Consider the following 9,082-nt stretch of genomic DNA (forward strand, 5'->3'; position numbering starts at 1 on the left):
GGCTCCGCGGGCAGTGGCGCAGGGGACCGTAGCTTAGAGACTGGGCGTCCCGGAGCTTGGGCTTGAGGGGCGGGGCGATGATGTCAGAGGGTTGGGGCTCGGATTAGATGAGTTGCGGTGGCGGTGTTCTTTCTCGCCAGGGCGCGGTGACAGGAGGCAGGAATTTTCGATTAGCATAAAATTGGACCAGATGATCTCAGCCCTAACATCCTATTCTGTTCTATTCTGAGAATTCAGGCCCAAATATGGGAGAATTTGACAACCTTGAAACTCAAATCCGTAACCAGACTCCTGAAATTTCTCACTCTACTTCCATCCTCTAGGGCTTTGATAGTATTTGCGGAGACTTTTCTGGCTTACAAACCACTTTCATTTTTCCCTGCACTCGTCTTCTAATCTAAACAATAAAATATTAATAGGGGCTGGCCTGGTGGTGTATTGGTTAAGGTTGCGCGCTCAGCTTTGCCTCTGGATCCCTGACGTGGACATACGAACCGCTCATCAAGCTATGCTGTGGCAGCGTCCCGGATACAAAGTGGACGAAGATTGGCAACAGATGTTAGCTCAGGGCCAGTCTTCCTCACCAATAATAATAATAATAATAATAATAATAATAAATTATTGAGCAAGTGCTATGTGTGAATCCTCACTGCAGTTCACTTGTTCATAAGCTCCTTCACAGCAAGGGAGGATGTTCCAACTATACCTTTACCTTCAGAATAAATAATGCACAATGGATTTTTTAAATGTGGAAGTAACTCGACAAAGTACCCGTTATTATTTTCCCTTTTAAAACTGAGAAAATTAAGACCGCAGAGGTTAATTTGCTTTTCTGAGATTTGACTACAAAACCCAAACACTAAGCTAAATCCATGATCATCTCGTTACTTCCCTAAAACGTATTCTCATATTCCCAAATTTATTCTCCATCTAAATCCCTCCCAAACAGCCTCATCTATATCCCAAACCAAGATTTCTTGGAAAACTAGACTCAAATTTTAAAAATCATTCCCTTAAGTAATTTTGACTGTATAACCTTCTTCTTCCTATAGAAGACTGCAATTTGTGAGCTATAGTAAATGGAAAGACGTGGGCAGGATCTTGGTTTGGGAGAAAATCAAGACGGGGAGAAGTGAAGGGGAACTGGTGGTGTTTGTTTCTCGGGTTTTCCACCACACCCTGCCCAGCCTGCTTTGCAATCTCTGGGGAATGGCAAAGAGAGGAAGCCACTTGGTTGTGTGGGAGGGGACCCCAAACGGGTGAACGAGCCTGCATTCAGCGTTAGAGTTTTTGTAAGTCAGTCTATCTCTGTTTTTCATTGGAGCATTTATAAGAATATTTCTTTACAGAAAGGGACAGGTGACATTTGGGGGCTCTCACTCTGATTATGAAAACCCTACCATTTCTTAGAATCCATAGTTTTATGTCAAATCTTTAGCAAATCATGTAAATTGTAGTACTTTTTTACCTATAAAATAGTCTTGAGAATGTTTTCATTTACATTTGACTGTTTAAAGTGAAGTTCAGTAAAAGTATTTTTCTCCTAGGAACTGAAGAATAGTGGTTGTTGTTGTTTTCTTTTTCCATCAGAAATAAAAAATGGTTTTCTATCTGTGCATCTCTCATAGCAATAATTTGTGCCTTGCAAATACTAGCTGTCAAATGAACATTTATTGAACTCATACATGAATAATAAAAAATAACTACCTTTTCTTAAATGCCTATACAGGCAACGTGAACATATTTTACAAATGTTAATAGTAATCCCCAAGATAAAGTGCATATGATAAAGACCACCTGTGGTCTGACAAAGTTAGGTTGATTAACGCCGCAAGGGAGAGGAATCATGGACATCTCACCAAGCACAGGAAGAAATATAGTTATTCTAGGATCTGAGGAAGTGATGGAGTGTAGGTAAAGTTTAAAAGAAGCAGTGTTTTGATAACCCCAAAGCACACCAGGCTATGTGTAAAGGGATTATCATCAGGCCTGAGCTAAGAGGACTCAGGGTCCTGTTTCCTTGGAGACTACAATGTGAAGATAAATGTGAAATATTGTATCTGGAAACCCCTTATCTGAAGCTCTGCACCTGGGTTGGAAATTGAGGCTGCTTCTCCGCGTCAAAGTAGCTCAGATCCTCCAGGCAAGAGCAGAATATTCCATTCTTACTGATATTTCAAATAGCTAATTTTCTGAAAATCTGTAATTTTAGAGAATAAGATTTCTCAGCATTATGTCCTTCTGTTAATTGACAAATACAGTTTTCAAACTCATCAAGGTGAGATTAGCTCATGGTAACAGATAAGGAAACTGGTGTTCTTTAGAGGTTCTGGTACTTGCCCAATGTCATACACCTATTAGGTTGCAGAGCTGTGATTCATATATGTTCTGTGACCTAACAATTCTACTCCTAACTGTATACTCAACAAATATGCATACATGTGTTGCAAAAAACCAAGTATAGGAATGTTCAAAATAGCTTTTTTTTAGGACTAAGCAGCATTTTTCTGTATTCATTTTTATTGAGTTATAACTGACATAAAATAGAATGCACAGATATTCAGTGCTCAAGTCAATGAATTTTGACACTTGTATATACCCATGTAACCAGCACCCAAACCAAGAATATAGAACATTTTCATCATAACCCAAGAAAGGGGGCCAGCCCGGTGACATAGTGGTTAAGTTTGGCACTCTCTGCCTCAGCAGCCTGGGTTTACGGGTTCAGATCCCGAGTGCAGACCTACAGCACTTGTCAGCCATGCTGTGGCAGCAACCCACATGCAAAATAGAGGAAGATTGACACAGATGTTAGCTCAGGGCTAATCTTCCTCAAGGAAAAGTGAAAACAAAAGCCAGAAAGTTTTCTCAAGCTGTGCTCCTTTCTCATTAACTCCCCTCATCCCCAGAAATCGCTTTCTAATTTTCATCACTATAGATTAGTTTTGCCTATTCATGGACTTGATAGAGATGGAATTATACTTTATGTATTCTTTAGTGTATGACTTGTTTCAATTAACATAACGTTTTTGAGATTTATCCATGATGTTGCATGTATCAGTGATTTGGTCTTTTTTATTGCTGAGTAGTATTTCATCATATGAATATATTACAATTTGATTATCCATTCTCTTTTATGGGTGGACATTTGGAATCTTTCCAGTTTGGGGCTATTATGAAGAAGGCCAGAGCAGCATTTATTTTCACTAGTTCCAAACTGGAAACAACCCAAATGTCGATCAACAGTAGGGTGGATAAATTGTAGTATTATAGAGCATGAAAATAAATGGCCAACGGCTATGTGAACAATGTGGGTGATTTTGTCCAGACACAATGTGTCGCAAAAGCCACACGCGAAGTGAGTACAATCGGTATCATCCCATTTTAATTTGGTTCAAAACCAGCAAAATCAATCTATGTTATTAAAAGTCATAACAGTATGTAGTTAGTTTTGAGAAAGAGAGGGAGTGACTAGGAACGGGCACATGAGGTGGGCTTCTAGGATGCTGGTAGCAGTCTATTTCCTGATCTGGGTGGTAGTCAAACAGGTGTGTTTACTTTGTGAAAATTTATCAAACTGTATATATGTGATGTGTGTCCTCTTCCGTAAGTATGCTATACATCAGTAAATAAGTTTCGTATTTTAAAAATAAAATATCATTATCACCAATATGGTAAGCTTCCTGGAGAATGGTAGGGGAGGGTCAATGGAGAAATTCACTTGGGTTGCAAAGAAGACTGCATTAAAATTAGCGCTCCTCATACATTGCTAGGGGGAGTGCAAAATTGTACGGTCACTTTGGAAAACAGTTTGGCAGTTTCTTATAGAATTAAACACAGATTTATCGTACAATTCAGCAATTCATCAATCCCACTCCTAGGTATTTACCCAAGAGAAATAAAAACACATGCTCATACAAAGACCTGTATGCAAATGTGTAATGCAACTTTATTCATAGTAAAAAACTGGAAATATCTCGAATGCCCATCAGCTGCCAAATAGATAAACAAATTGTGGTACATCTATTCAATGGTAAACAATTCAGTTATAAAAAGGAACAAACTACTAAAATACGGAATAAATTACTGAGACAAGCAACAACAGGGATAAATCTCAAAAGCATATGCTAAAAGAAAGAAGTCAGACACAAAAGGCTACATACTGTATGATCCCATTTATATAACATTCTGGAAAAGACAAAGCTATCAGCATAGAAATCAGTTGAGGGGCCAGCCTGGTGGCGCCGCGGTTATGTGTACACGTTCCGCTTTGGCGGCGCGGGGTTTGCCGGTTTGGATCCCAGGTGCGGACATGGCACCACTCATCAAGCCACGCTGTGGTAGGCGTCCCACATATAAAGTAGAGGAAGATGGGCACGGATGTTAGCTCAGGGCCAGTCTTCCTCAGCAAAAAGAGGAGGATTGGCAGATGTTAGCCCAGGGCTAGTCTTTCCCAAAAAAAACAAAGAAAGAAAGAAATCAGATGAATGGTTGCCAAGGGTTGGAGTTGGGGGAAGGAGAATGACTGTCAAGGGGCACAAGGGAAGTTTTTGGGGTGATGAAAATGTTCTATATCTTGATTGTGGCGGTGATTACACAACTGCATACATTCATCAAAACTCTTTGATCTATTCATTAAGAAGGGTAAATTAAGGAAGTGGCATGCATGAAATGGGTAATGTGAAGGTGAAAAAAAAGCATGAAAGTTGTGGGTTGAATGAATGTTCTAGTGGCCTAAAAGTGATCTTGGGATGAAGTAACAGGAAGCAAAAAAACAAGTGAACATACATGTTCATTCTAAGCTGTTACTCTATTACTTTCCCTCTTATGAAACATAATATAGATTCTGTAGAAGTCATGCATAATAATAGCTTACAAAATTGAGAAAATACTATGTGCCAAGCCCCGTTCTAAAGATTTTTACATGTCATTTAATCCTCACAAAAACCTAAGGTAAGTAGAAACAGAATTCTAACCCAGGCAGTCTGATTTCAGAGCTAACCATAGAATGACATACTGTCACTCTTCAAGAAGAGTTGATAATCTGCTACAAGGACAGCCTGGTAAGCATTGGTAAGTAGTCATTGATTCCAGTAATAGCTAAGAAATATGAACTACTTCCAAAAATGGCATCTTTCATTGATGCCTTGAAAATCCAGAGGGTCACACAGTTGTTACTCAATCCTATAGGTCAAAGGTCAATGTGGTAGCCAGCCTCCAGATGGACTCCAATGATTCTCGCCTCCTGTTATGAACACACCTGGGTGGTCCCATCTCACACTGAATAGTGTCAGTAATTTGACCTCTGTAACTAATTTCAAATTTATGTAGGGTATTGCAGAAATGATGGAGTGTGACGTCTGAAGGTAGGCCATGAAAGACATGGCAGCTTCTGCCTTGCTCGCTTGGATTTGGTTTGGTTCCAAAATTCATTCCCCATGTGGCAGATTGTATATATATATATACACATATATACATATATGTTGTTAAAGATTGGCACCTGAGCTAACATCTGTTGCCAATCTTTTTTTTTTTTTTTGGTTCTTCTTCTCCCCAAAGCTCCTCGGTACATAGTTGTATATTCTAGTTGTCCAGTCCTGGTTGTGCTATGTGGGACGGTGCCTCAGCATGGCCTGATGAGCATTGCTGGGTCCGAGCCCAGGATCTGAACTGGTGAAACCCTGGGCCACCGAAGCGGAGCGTGTGAACTTAACCACTCAGCCATGGGGCTGGCCCCATATTATACTTTTTAAGATAGTCACCACAACAGCTTCCATACCACATGATCTTCTACTTTGTCACCCTCTCACCAAGAGAAGGGATCTATGTCCCTCCCCTTAAGTCTGGATGGGCTTCTGACTGCTTTGACCAATAGAGTACTGCAGAAGTAAGGTAATGTGACCTATGAGGACAGGTCGGAAGATATAATGCAGCTTCAGCTTTGTTCACTGGAACACTTGTGCTAGTAGTCTTGAGCCACTACGTAAGAAGTCTGATTGCCTTGAGGCCACCACGCTGGGGAAGGCTAGGCTCTATATGGAGAGGCCACATGTAGGTGCTTCAGTCAGCATTACTAGATTCCAGCCTCCCAGCCCAAGCACTAAACATACAAGTAAACAGCCTTCAGAGAGATGATTCCAGCCCTGTTAAGTGTCCCTCAGCTTTTGAATCTTCCCAGCTGAGGACTCAAACACTGTGGACAAAAACCAATCATTCCCACAGTGCCTTGTCCAAATTCTTGATGACCAGGGTCTGTCGGCATATTTAAATGGTTGCTTTAAGCTACTAAGTTTTGGAGTAGTTTGTAAAGCAAGAATAATAACCAGAACACCCTGTAACTCCTGACAGTTTTAGTCTTCCCCCAAATGGCCCCTCCTCCAAAGTCCTTGAGCTGACCATCAGTTGAGGAAAGCTATACTGCAGGTAACAAGGTCTTAAACAGCAAAGGATGGAACCAAAGTCTGCTAAATTACTTTGAGGGTTATTTAGAGTGGTTGAAGTCCTTCCTGAAGAACTAGATGCCGTCTTTCTCTGTTTATACTATATTCTTCCCCTATGGTGGTTTTTAAGGCTGAGTAAATGGATAACAAGATAATTCACATAATATAGGTGGTCATAGACATAGCCTACTGTCCTAGTCCATTCAGGCAGCTATAACAAGATATCACAGACTGGATGACTTATATACAACAGAAATTTATTGCTCACAGTTCTGGAGTCTGGGAAGTCCAAGATCAAGGTGCCAGCATGGTTGTGCTCCAGTAGAGGCCCTCTTCCTGGTGCATAGCCGGCACCTTGTTGCTGTATCCTGACATGGTGGAAGGGGCAAGGAATCTCTCTGGAGTCTTTTTTATAAGGACACTACAATCATGTGCCACCTAACAACATTTCAGTCAACAACGGACCACATATACGACGGTGGTCCCATAAGATTAGTACCATATAGCCTAGGTGTATAGGAGGCTATACCATCTAGGTTTGTGTAAGTACACTCTGTGATGTTCCCACAAGGACGAAATCTCCTAACGCATTTCTCAGAATGTATCCCCATCTTTAAGCGATGCATGACTTCAATCCCATTCATGAGGGCAGAGTGTAAGCACCTCCCTAAGGTACCACCTCCTAATACCCTCATCTTTGGGGGTGAGGATTTCAACATATGAATTTGCGGGGGAAACCAAACATTCAGACCATAGCACCTACAAAATAAAACTACCTTCAATTTATCTAGAGAAAGTAAGTTGTTATTGAGTCTATAGAATAGAATGACCAGGATGTGACAGTGACAATGTCTGAAAGGCATCTATTACTAACTTAAAAATCTGCTAGCACTAAGGTTTCAAACTAATACATTCCTCTCCTTCTCGAGATGGCATCTCAAAAACCTCTCACTCATACTTTATGAAGATTCATCCTGTATTATATTTTGAATAATAATGGTAAATATAAAACCAAGGAACAAAGGTGTTGTCCAATAGTCCACTAAACGGAAGCCCCATGAGGACCATAACTTTGTTGACTTTCTTCACTGCTGGCACAGTGCATACAACAAAGCAAGCACTTAAAAGTGGATAAATAAAATCACAGAAGAAAGAGAATGAATTTATTCTCTGATGGACGTGAAACTCCCTATTAGCACTTAGGCTTTTAATTTTTTAAGTCTGTAAGCAAGACAAACTTTTTTCTAGATTGAAGGAGATAATGGAAAATATCTATTGGTGAACTAGCAAGAAAAAATGATTGAAAGAAATGGAAGAAGACATAAAGAAATGGAAAGACATTCCATTTAGAGTTAACATAGTGAAAACATCCATTGAATCTACAGATCAATGCAATGCCTATCAAAATTCCAATGACATTTTTCACAGAAATAGAACAAAGAATCCTAAAATTTACATGGAACAAAAGACCCTAAATAGCCAAAGCAATCCTGAGAAAAAAGCACAAAGCTGGAGGCATCACACCCCTTCATTTCAAAGTATATAACAAAGCTGTAGTAATCAAAACAGCATGGTACTGGCAGAAAAACAGACACACAGATCAACGGAACAAAATTGAGAGCCCAGAAGTACATCCACACATCTACGACCAGCTAATTTTTGACAAAGAAGCCAAGAACATAAAATGGAGAAAGGAAATTCTCTTCAACAAATGGTGCTGGGAAAACCGGACAGCCACATGCAAAAGGATGAAAGTAGACTATCATACACCATACACAAAAATTAACTCAAAATGGATTAAAGACTTGAATGTAAGATCTGAAACCATAAAACTCCTAGGAGAAAACAGGCAGTACAGTCTGACATTGGTCTTAGCAGTATCTTTTGGAATATGTCTCCTTAGGCAAGGGAAACAAAACAAAAAACAAACAAATGGGACTACATCAAACTAAACTATTACTAAAAAAGACAACAAATAACAAGTGTGGGAGAGGATGTGGAGAAAAGGAAACCCTCATACACTGCTGGTGGGAATGTAAACTGGTACAGCCACTGTGGAAAATAGTATGGAGATTCCTCAAAAAATTAAAAATTTAACTACCATATGATCTAGTTATTCCACTTCTGGGTATTTACCCAAAGAACGTGAAAAAACTAATTCAAAAAGATATAAACACCCTTATGTTAACCGCAGCGTTATTCACAATAGCCAAGCCCTGGAAACAACCTAAGTGCCCATCAAGGGATGAATGGATAAAGAACATGTGGTATATATACACAATGGAATACTACTCAGCCATAAAAAACGATGAAATCTTGCCATCTGCAACAATATGGATGGACCTTGACGGTATTATGCTAAGCGAAATAAATCAGACAGAGAAAGCAAAATACCATGATTTCACTCATTTGAGGAATTTAAAACAACAACAACAATACATAGATACAGAGAACAGATTGGTGGTTACCAGAGGGGAAGAGGGGGAGGGGGAGGGCAAAAGGGGTAAATGGGAGCATTTGTACAGTTATGGATGGCAACCAGATTTTTGGTGGTGAACACGATATAGTCTATACAGAAGTCGAAATAGAATGATGTACATCTGAAATTTATATAATGTTATAAATGAATGTTACCTCAATAA

This window comes from Equus asinus, chromosome 5, assembly GCF_041296235.1.
Source record: "Equus asinus isolate D_3611 breed Donkey chromosome 5, EquAss-T2T_v2, whole genome shotgun sequence".
Lineage (NCBI taxonomy): Eukaryota > Metazoa > Chordata > Mammalia > Perissodactyla > Equidae > Equus > Equus asinus.